Source organism: Cervus canadensis, chromosome 15, assembly GCF_019320065.1.
Source record: "Cervus canadensis isolate Bull #8, Minnesota chromosome 15, ASM1932006v1, whole genome shotgun sequence".
Classification (NCBI taxonomy): domain Eukaryota; kingdom Metazoa; phylum Chordata; class Mammalia; order Artiodactyla; family Cervidae; genus Cervus; species Cervus canadensis.
In genome coordinates this window covers 73,923,393-73,935,016 of record NC_057400.1, presented here as the reverse complement: position 1 = coordinate 73,935,016, position 11,624 = coordinate 73,923,393, and positions in this window count along the sequence as shown.

Sequence of the window (11,624 nt, the reverse complement as noted above, 5' to 3'; positions counted from 1 at the left end):
AGGACAGTGAGGCGCGAGAGGAGGTTTGCAGGCTGCTTGCCCCCAGGTCGTTGAGCGGGCCGAGGGGTGCGCTGGGCTGTCTGGCCGGCCGGCGCAGAGCACGCCGGGTCCCCTTGGCTTCTGCGAGCGAGTGCAGAGCGCGCCGGGAGTTGTAGTGCGGCCGGCTGGGCGGCGTTGTCCGCCGCGACGAGGCCTGAGTGCCAGCTGGGTATGCCAGCCCGGGTGCCCGGGCCTCGCAGCTCCGCCCTCTCCCTCGTTAGAACCCAAGCGCCGTGGCGCGCGTCGCTTCCCCCGACCGAGCCGCAGCCTTAGAAAGCAGCCAGAAAGGGGCAGCTCAGACCAGCCTTAAATGAAGCCGACCCCTGGCTCTGGGCAGATCCGCGGGAGAGATGTTTCAGGCTCTGGGCCAGTCTCCTCATGGACGAGAAAGAGCAAACCAGACCGGGGTGGTGCCAACAGCCCATCTCTGTCTTGACCCTCTGCGTCCCAGTCTGGAGACCACGCAGGTGGAATTGCCCACAGTACAGGCTTAATTCAGTAGGTCGACTAAGCACATTCCTCAGTACTGGCAGGGCAGGGGCCTCAAAAAGAGCACTACAAAAACCAGCTTTTTAAAATTAGGAGTGAATAGTTGTAATTTCAAGTATTTGCTATTTCATATGATGACTTAGCACTCATTTTAATTCCAGATGGAGTTGCACTAAAAGTCTTATTTCTGCCTTGCTCCCTCACCTTAACCAAATAGTTTAGGCTCTACAGCAAAAGCATGCTCTGTTTTAAAGCATTTCCAGTCTTGCCAAAAACACAGTCAAGCCCACAGTTTTGTTTATGCACAAAGGAGTCCTAACGTGTTTGTCCTCAAGGAGCAAAGACAAGTATCTAGTAAAAAATGCAAATCATATCTTAACAGTGAAGCTTTCCAGCAAAAACCTTCTGCTCTGGAATGCATAATGTACTAAAGCATAATAAGATCTACTACTACAGACTTTTAGCTTAATTACCTGTACGCAGCAAAAACCGAGGAAACGGAGTGATTGGTGCCTCTCAGACCTGGAACTCTCAGAAAACCTGCCAAAGAGCAGCAGTGGGAAGAAGAGACGATGATGCCTTGCAGAACAGGAGGTCGATTTTTTTTTTTAAGCCATCTATAGCAGTCTTCATAATTCCTGTCAGTTTTGACGCGCTTATCTGTTGTTGAGGCCCACGTTGGCCAGTTTCTAACCTCTTGTCAGACTGAAAAACTCCAAATTAAATAATCCCATGGTCTAGAGCCAAAAGCAGGAGGCAGCAAGCCAGAGATCATTTGTTTGTTTCTGAAGAAGATCAGATATTGACTTTAACTAATTTAAGTTTCACATAGTGAAGGTCTTTCCAGCTGAAAGTTTTAAAACACGGCATCTGGAAAAGGGCCTCAGTCTATTGCTCCCGGGGTGGTACTATGTTGTCATTGAGCAATCCACAGATAAGGAAGTTATTGCTCCCTGGTTATGAAGCTGCCAGGAGGTAAATGATGGAACCAGGTTGGATTTGAAACACTCTCAAATTAAAAAAAACAACAGAAAAAAACCTTGCCTTGAGCTGTGAAAAGGCATTTTACTGAGAAGTAGGACCCATATATTGTTGCTGTTGTTTACTGAGGCCAAAAGGCAAAGGGTTAGGACTTTTTAAAAAGTCACTTTGGGGTCACCTCACATCAGCAAGCAACAGTGTGAACTGGTGCAAGAAATAAACAGTGAAATTAGGATTAGGAACAAGGAAGAAACGAGAGCAATTTATGCCATAAATGTAGAAGGGCCTGTGTCTTACTGTCTCATTTCTTGCACGTGATTCAGAAACCTGGTACATAGTAGGCATACAATAATTATTTGTAGCCTGAATGATTAAGTGAAGAAGAAAGCCAGAAAGCAGTGGGAAAGTAATATATTAGTAGTTGGGAAAGGGGAACTACAGGAGAGCTAAGTGCCTCAAGCACTATGCATGGTCCTGAAATGTGACCCTAATCTGTACCACTCTATCAAAATACCCTCAGATCAAATCACCTGTCTCCCTATCTTTCCATTATTCTGACCTTGAATGGTTAAGAATAAATGGTTATGTAAGAGATTAGATCTTAATTGTTTCCACCACAAAAAAAGAAATGATCATTAGGTCACATGATAGAGATATTAGGTAACTCTCCTGGTGGTAATCATAGTACAGTATATATGTGTCAAACCAACGCATTGTGTACCTTAAACTTTTGTTAATACAATGTTATATGTCAATTATATCTCAATATTTTAAAAAGTATGTTATAGGTCAATTATATCTCAATTTCTAAAATAATGATTAAGAGAGAATGGAGGGACTTCCCTGGTAGTACAGTGGATAAGAGTCCGCCTACCAGTGCAGGGGACACAGGATAGATGCCTGGTCTGGAGGGAGGATCCCACATGCCCCAGAGCAACTAAAGCCCATATACAGCTACTCTAGAGCCCAGGGGCCGCAACTACTGAAGCCCACATGCCCTAGAGTCTGTGCTCTGCAACAAGAGAAGCCATGCAGAGAAGCCTGTGCACCGCAACATAGAGTAGCGGTGCAAGTAGAGAAAGCTACTCTCTACTTATTGCAAGTAGAGAAAGCCTTCACATAGCAACGAAGACATGTACAGCCAAAAAAAATTTAAAAACTAAATAATTTTAAAAAATAATTTGAAAAAGAGAGAATGGAATCAGACTTCATGGTTTCAAATTCTAGTCCTGCTATGAAGACCTGTGACCTAGGGCAAGTTAGACTATTAGTGATTTCATTTTACCATCTATAAAATGGGGATTGTAGCAGTCCCTATGAATTTAAATGTTTGTACTTATAAAAGCTGTTGTCCTCGTTAGCATAGTGGTGCGTATCCCCGCCTGTCACACAGGAGACCAGGGTTCAATTCCCCGACGGGGAGGCAACACACCCTTTAGCTTCCCTTGTAGCTGTTGGTAAAGAATCTGCCTGCAATGCAGGAGACCTGGGTTCGATCCCTGGGTTGGGAAGATCCCCTGGAGAAGGAAATGGCAACCCACTCCAGTATTCTTGCCTGGAAAATCCTATGGACAGAGAAGCCTGGAAGGCTAACAGTCCATGGGGTCGCAAGAGTCGGACACAACTTAGTGACTAAAACACCATAACACCATACTTATAAAGCTATGATAGGGTTAACATGTCAAAAATCACTCTGTCACTGTGAGCCTCATTAGTATTAGGGTGCTGAATAAGCATGAAATTAGCCTGCAAACCAAACACATGCATTCTTTTGGATGTACAGCTTCGATGGGCAATGCATTGATGTACCAAAGACATTTACCAAACTGTGACCATGACATAAAGTTTCACAGGATATATTAATGGGAATTATAGATTTCATACTGTTCATATTGTTCATAGGGTTCTCTCAGCAAGAAGACTGGAATGGTTTGCCATTCTCTTCTTCAGTGGACCACATTTTGTCAGAACTCTCCACTGTGACCTGTCTGTCTTGGGTGGCCCTGCACGTCATGGCTCATAGTTTCATTGAGTTATGCAGCCCATTTTCCTGACAAGGCTGTGAGCCATGAACCAAAGCTCAAGTTGCCACCATTCACTGGATCATAGAGAAAGCAAGGGAATTCCAGAAAAACATCTACTTCTGCTTCATTGACTACACTAAAGCCTTTGTGTGGATCACAACAAACTGAAAAATTTTTTTTTTTTTTTTAAATATATATTTATTTATTTGACTGCATGAGGTCTTAGTTACAGAGACTTAGTTACAGCACATGGGATCTTGTTCCCTGACCAGGGTTGAACCCGGGCCCCCTGCATTGGAAGCAGAGAGTCTTAGCCACTGAACCACCAGGGAAGTCCCCCAAACCAGTCAATCCTAAAGGAAATCAATCCTGACTATTCATTGGAAGGATTGCTGCTGAAGATGAAGTTCCAGTACTTTGGCCAACTGATGTGAAGAGCCAATTCATTGGAAAAGACTCTGATTCTGGGAAAGATTGAATGCAAAAGGAGAAGAGGGCAGTAGAGGATGAGATGGTTAGATAGCATCACTGACTCACTGGACATGAATTTGAGCAAACTCTGGGAGATAGTGAAGGACAGGGAAGCCTGGCATGCTTATGTCCATGGGATCCCAAAGAGTCGGAAACAACTTAGCGACTGAACAACAGTTACAGATTTCATTTGTCCCACTTTCCAGACTGACATGAGTCTGGTCTTGGTAGTAGATACAGAATCTGCATCTGTGCTCTGGCCGCCATAAACATGTCTGTGTATCTTTTGTATGGTTATGTGTATCCTTGGAAGGGTGAGTTCATTTGGGTACTTAAGAGCAATGTTGAGGGGACTTTCCTGGTGGTCCAGTGGTGAGGACTCTGTGCTTTCATTGCAGGGGGTGCGAGTTCCATCCCTGGTCGGGTAACTGGAATCCTGCATGCTGCAGCTTGGCAAAAAAAATTTTTTTTTTAATTTTTAATAAATAAATAAGAAAACTAGAGAGACGTGAGCACTAAATGTAACCTGATCCCAGACTGAATCCTGGAGCAGGAAAAAAGTTAAAAAAACAAAAACAAAAAAGAGAGTTTCCTTGGTGGTCCAATGGTAAAGAATCCACCTTGCAATTCAGGGGCACAGGTTCAATTCCTGGCCTGGAAAGAGCCCACGTGGCGCAGGGCAGCTAAGCCTGTGTGCTGTGACCGCTGAGCCTGAACGCTGGAGCCCTCGAACCACAACTGCTGAAACCTGTGTACCCCAGAACCTGAACTCCACAGCAAGAGAAGCCCCCACCATGAGAAGCCTGCACACCCCAACTGGAGGGTAACCCCTGCTTGTTGCAACTGGAGAAAGCCCATGCACAGCAATGGAAATCCAGCACAACCAAAGATAAAAATTAACTAATTAATTTTTTAAAAGATGAATACTTACCTGATTAAAATAAATCTTTACATATACAAGTGTGTACGTGAGTTGAATATTTTCAGATATATGAGGTAGTATAAATAAACTAAGTCCCACAGCGTTTTCTTTGTGTTAGAGTTGAACCACATTACTCTTGAGAAGATAAGCTTTTAAACTTTGTATGTCACTTTGGTACACAGTTCATCAAAAATTTCCTAAACTTCTACTAATATTATTGGTGAAATAAATGAAACCAGGTCGGAAAGCTTAAGTTGTTCTTGTTGTTCAGTCTCCCGTGACCCCGTGGACTGCAGCATGCCAGGCCTCCCTGTCCCTGACCATCTCCCAGAGTTTGCCCAAGTTCTTGTTCATTGCTTCGGTGATATGGTGGAGCCATCCCTCCTCTGATGCCCTCTGTTCTTTCTGCCCTCATTCTTTTCCAGCATCAGGGACTTTTGCAGTGAGTCATCTGTTCACATCAGATGACCAAAATACTAGAACTTCAGCATCAGTCCTTCCAGTGAATATTCAGGGTTGATCTCCCTTAAGATAGACTGGTTTGATCTCCTTGCCATCCAAGGGATTTTCAGAAGTCTTCTCCCAGCACCACAGTTCAAAGGTATCAGTTCTTTGGCATCTGCCTTTTTTGTGGTCCAGCTTTCATAGCTGTATGTGACCACTGGGAAGACCATAGCCTTGACTATACAGACCTTTGTTGGCAGAGTAATATCTCTGCTTTTCAACACACTGTCTAGGTTTGTCATCGCTTTCCTGCCAAGAAGCAATCGTCTTCTGGTTTCATAGCTGCAGTCACTGTCAGCTGTGATTTTGGAGCCCAAGAAGAGGAAATCTGTCACTGCTTCCACCTTTTCCCTTTCTGTTTACCATGCAGTAGCTCAAGTTACACATCTGTTTATCTTATAAATACTTTTAATGTCTTGTCTGTACTGAGAATTTTGTATTGCTTTTTTATTGAGAGATACACATGTAGAATGTGCAACTCATAAGTGTACAGTTCAGCAAGTTCTTACTTGTAAATTCTTAGTATACATCCATGTGACAACCATCCGAATTAGGACGTAGAAATTTCCAGCAGCCCAGAACGCTTCTATGTGCCTCCACCTGTATTAATCTCTCTTCAAAAGTTAACCATTATTCTGACTGCTATCACCTTGGAATAGTTTTCCTTGTTCTTGAATGTCATAGAAATTGCTTCATACAGTGTGGATTCTTTTGTGTCTAGTTTCTTTCGCTCAGTGTTATGTCCTAAGAGTTCATCTCTGGTTCTCTACAGCTATATTTCACCATTTTTCTTTGCTTCATAAACTACTATGTCATTCAATACATATTGAATGAATATGCCACAATTTGTCTTTCCAGATTTATTTTAAAACAATTTTCTGCCACGTGGCACAACCAAAAAATAGGAAAAAAGAAGAATCATTCCTTTCTCTGAATCTAGCGATTTTAAATTTTCCCCCCAAATATCCTGTTTTTTCAGCAGTCTCAGTGTAGTTCATCCTCAAATGCATGTCCTAAAACTGGCTGCCGTATCTTCAGGACCCAGTCAGGAAGGAGGTATGGCAGCAATAGATCTTCAGTTGTCTAGCTTCAGGCTTATGTCACCTCTCCTTCTCTCTGCCGTCACTGTGCCAGCAGAGAGCTGAATCTTCCTGATGTTCCACAAAACATCACCCTGATCATTACATTCATGACATCTTCCTACATAGACCAAGGAGCAGGAAGTGGCAGGTACCTCAGATGCATTAGAAAGTTGAATATGTTCCAGGAGGTCGGAAATAACTCCTAATCTTGGTTACAAGTATCCTATCAGTTAAGATCTAGGAAATAGAAACTTTTGTTTGAAATGCACGAGATGTTTCAGACAAAACGGATGGGCCACCACAGGCTGGTGCTGGACTGAGAGACTATTGCATGTCTGGTGCTGAGATCTCTAAGAGAGTCTGTAGGGGTGCCCTTGAGGAGAGCCACAGGAGCTGAAGATGAGAGGGGCTGCCTTCTTCACCATCTTCCAGTCTCCCACCAGCACTTCTCATTGGCAGAACCTGAAAAGAAATTAGATGGCAAGGGCTTCTAGGAAATATAGTTTACAGATTCCAGGCCTAGCATCACAGAGCAGAATAGATAGAGAAAGGTAGGCTTGGCCTGAGCAGTAACAGGTAAATAATGGCACAGCCATCAATTCAAGGTTCCTCCAAAATAAGATTGCCCTCTGTGTTACTGGGAATATGCCGGCAGCACATCCTTCAGGTTTGGGTTGAAATCTTTGAAGTTTGAGGCCTTATTCCAATAATGTTGAAAGCTGGCACCATCCCTGAACTGCCTAGCACCTTAGGGCTTGCTGACTTTCTGAACTTCTGGCTCCTAAAGCTGCACTGGTCAGATATACAGGAGGGGAAGGAAAGGGCCAGAGATCAGACACACTTTCCTTTCTTTGCCCTCTCTGAGGTCAGTGGACACATTACAAAAGTCCAGCCTTACATGGAACTTCCTAGGTGGTCCAGTGGCCAAGACTCTGCACTCCCAATGCAGGGGGCTTGGGTTCAATCCCTGGTCAGGGAACTAAATCCCACATGCCATAACTAAGATTCAGCACAGCCACAGAAATTAATTAGTTTTAAAAAGTAAATGCCTTACAAATATAAGAAGGAGTCTTTTAATATAATTACTTTGTGTTTCTCAGAGATGGAAACCAAAAAGAGTAATTGAAGACATCTATTTTTCCTTCACTGTTCTGTTTTGAGATCTTTATGTGCAGACATGATGGGGGAAAATAAGACTGAATAAGCAGCTAACATCTAGCCAATACAAAAGGAAAGGCAAGAGACAGGGCCCCAGAAGGAAGGAGCTAGTGAGAAGCCACAAGCCCAGAGATTTATTCAGGCTCAGGAAGATTACAGTTAGCTTGGGGATTGCTCAGGGGAAACAGAAGTAGCCACGTTGGACGGAAATCACTGAACAGACACAGAACAATGAAAACACTGAATCACCAAGAGTACACACCAAGGCAGAGGAAAAGCAGCTCAACATGCCTGGAAACATCTTTGCCCACTGACCCCTGTCATGAAGGCTTTCCAGCTGCAGCCATGCAATTGATACGTTGAATACATCACAGCGTGAAATACCACATAACTACAGCACTGGGCACACAAACATGTCCGTCCAAAAGAGGGAATATGTGAGTGAATTTCGAAGGCTATGAGTATTTTCTGACTTCTCAGGGTAAGGATCTTAACTGACAGAAAAGCTCTAAGCTTTGGAGCCTTAGAACCCTGGCACACATTTCTCCAGAGAAGCAGAGAGCCCAGACATCTCAATCTCGTGATTATTTTTCTTCCAATCACAAAGCTGTAGGAAGGAGGATGCAAGGAGAATAAGCAAAGAGGGCCCAGGATGGGGAGGGGGACAGCGTGTCTCTGCTCAGGGGCGCAGAAGAGGACAGACCTGCACACAGATGTACGTGCCGCTGGGCCCACTTACTCCCTGTGTTGACTGGAGAGTGAATCTGGGTCTTTCTGACTCTGTACCTTGACCGGACAACAATAGCTCCACTTCTGCCAGCAGCCCAATTTAGACACAAGACCTCCTCTGTATAGTTCTACCTCTTGCCTACTCAGCGAGGACTTAAAAATCCCCCTTGAGAACTGAATTTTCTCCTTTTCGTTTTCTTTATACAGCTGGAACTTTAAAGAAGTGAGGTTTGGGATCTTCTGGATTGCATTATCCACTGTGCTGTGAGGAAGAGCTGCTCCCAAGCTAGGTGCTGGGAATGACTGGGACCTCTCCACGGGTTTCCATACCCCCCAGTCCCCTTGCCCAAACTAGCAGGGAGGCGGAGGTGGAGGAAACACGGGCTCCTTTGAACAACCATCATGCCTGTACCTGTAGCCTTACTCAACCTCTTGGATGGTGGTCCCTCCCAGGAGGGCTACTATGTATCTCCTTGTCTGTTTCTCTCTCTGGAATGAAAGCTTTTCCAAAACAGAACTGGGTATTTTTCACTTCCATCTCTTTAGCTCGCAGGTGTGCACATAGTATGTGCACAATAAATATTTAACAGGTAAATTAAAAATAAACATGCTTAAGATGATTTAGGAGAAGAAAAATTATTGTTAGCAAAAATAGGATTTTAAAAAGTGCAGGATGTATTTAACACAGTGCTAGAAATTTTAAATAGCACAATACAGCAAGAAAGGAAAATAAAAGGATACAGGTTGGAAGGCAATAAAGAAAACTGTCTCCATTTGTAGATGATGTGATTGTCTATGTAGAACATCCCTAGGGGACTACCAAAAACTTCTAGAACTAATAAATGAGTTAAGCAAGGCCACAGGATAAAAGAAATCAACACACAAAAATCAATCATACTTCCACATCCTAGCAATGAAAGATGAAATTAAAAATATAGACCAGTTAGGGATCTCCATGGTGGTCAGTGGTTAGGACTGCATGCTCTCAGTGCAGGGGGCCTGGGTTTGACCTCTCATTAGGGATCCCATATGTCATGACTAAGAGCCTGTATTCTCCAAGGAAGATCCTACGTCCAGCAACTGACTTGACCCAGCCAAATATTAATAAAATATATAATATATAAAAAGTATATGTTGTATAAACATATACATGTATATATTATGTATATATCAGTTACAATTCCCCCCCCCAAATCAAACACTTGGGTATAAATCTAATAAAATATGTAAAGGCTTGTATCAATATAATGAAAACTATAAAATGCTTATGAAAGAAGTAAAAAAAAATCTAAAAAACAAAAAGACATAGTGTGTTCATGTATTGGAAGAATCAGTATAATAAAGATATTGATTCTCCTCAAGTTAATCTATATAAATAAAGATTTAATGCAATTCCTTTAAAAATTCTACCAAGGGTTTTTGTAGACATAGAAAATCTTAATTTAAAATTTGTATGGAAAGGAATAGGAACTAGAATATCTATAGCAATTTTGAAAAAGAAAAGTAAAATGGGATGACTCAGTCTGACTGATACTAAGGCTTCCTTATATAGCTACAGTAATCAAGGGCTGTGGTATTGAATGCACATTTTTCCAAAGAAAATATATGAAAGGTCAACAGTTATTCAAAAGATACTCAACATCACTAGTTGTTAGGGAAATGCAAATTAAAATCACAATGAGGACTTTCCTGGTGCAGTGGTCTGATGCAAAGAAGATCGCACATGCTTTGGAGCAACTAACCCCATGCACCACAATGAAAACTAGCCCCTTCCTTGGTGCAGCTAGAGAAAGCCTGTGTGCAGCCAATAAATAAATAAATAGATAGATTTAAAAACCATAATAGCTAAAAAAAAAAAAAAAAAAAACCCAAAAAACCCACAATGAGTTAACATGCCTGTTAGAATGGCCATCATAACAACCCTAAAAAAAAGAGAAAACAAATGGTAAGGAGCACATGGAGAAGAGAACCTTTGTGACCGAAGGATTAGATTATAAATGGGTCCTTAGCTGCTATGGAAAACAATGTGGAGGGTCCTCAAAAAAATTAAAAATAGAATTACCATTGTTGTTTAGTCACTAAGTTGTGTCCAACTCTTTTTCGATCCCATCGACTGTAGCCCGCCAGGCTCCACTGTTCATGAGATTTCCCAAGCTAGAAGGTTGGAATGGGTTACCATTTCCTTTTCCAGGGAGTCTTCCTGACCCAGGGATCAAACCCACGTCTCCTGAATTGGCAGGCAGATTCTTTCCCAGAACTACCATAGAAGCCCGGAATTACCATATGATCCAGCAATTCCATTCATGGGACTATATCTAAAGGAACCAAAAACACTAACTCGAAAATATGTCTGCACCCCCATGTTTATAGCAGTGTTATTTGTATTAGCCAAGACATGAAAACAACCTAAGTATCCATAGATGGATAAATGAATTAAAAAGTTGTGTTGTATGTAGACAACAGAATATCATTCAGTCATAAAATATGAAGAAATCCTACCACTTGGGACAACACAGATGAACCTTGAGAGCATTATGCTAAGTAAAGTAAGTCAGATAGAGAAAGACAAACCCTGTATAATCTCACTTATATGTGGAATTTAAAAATAAGCAAATAAAAGAACTCATAGAAAAATAGATCAGACTTGTGGTTACCAGAGGCAAAGGGTGTGAGAAGGGGAATTGGAGGAAGGTGGTCAAAAAGCTTAAACCTCCAGCTATAAGACAAATAAATACTAGAGATATTATGCACCATGTGATGACTATAGTTAACACTTTATACATGGTTGACATAAAGGAACAATGTTAAGAGTAAGTCCTAAAAGCTCTCATCTCAAAGAGAGCCTTTTTCCCCTTTTTCCTCTCTTTTTATTGTATCTCTATGAGATGATGAATGTTAGCTGAACCTATTGTGGTAGTCATTTCACAATATATGTAAATCAAACCATCATGCTCTGTACCTTAAACTTATACAGTGATATATGTCAGTTATTTCTCAGCGAAACTGGGAAAAAAGAGACCATGGTATTGGTTAAGAGACAAACAAATAGACTACAGAAGAGAGAAAGCAGAGACACCCGACAGAAGTACAGCCAACTGTTTTCTTTCAAAAAGATGAGAAAGCAGTTCAGTGGAAGAAAAGAGAGTCTTTTTAACAAGTGGTGCTGGAGTAATTAGACATCCTTAGGCAAACAAAACGAAAACAAGAAAAGAAAAAGAAAAACAA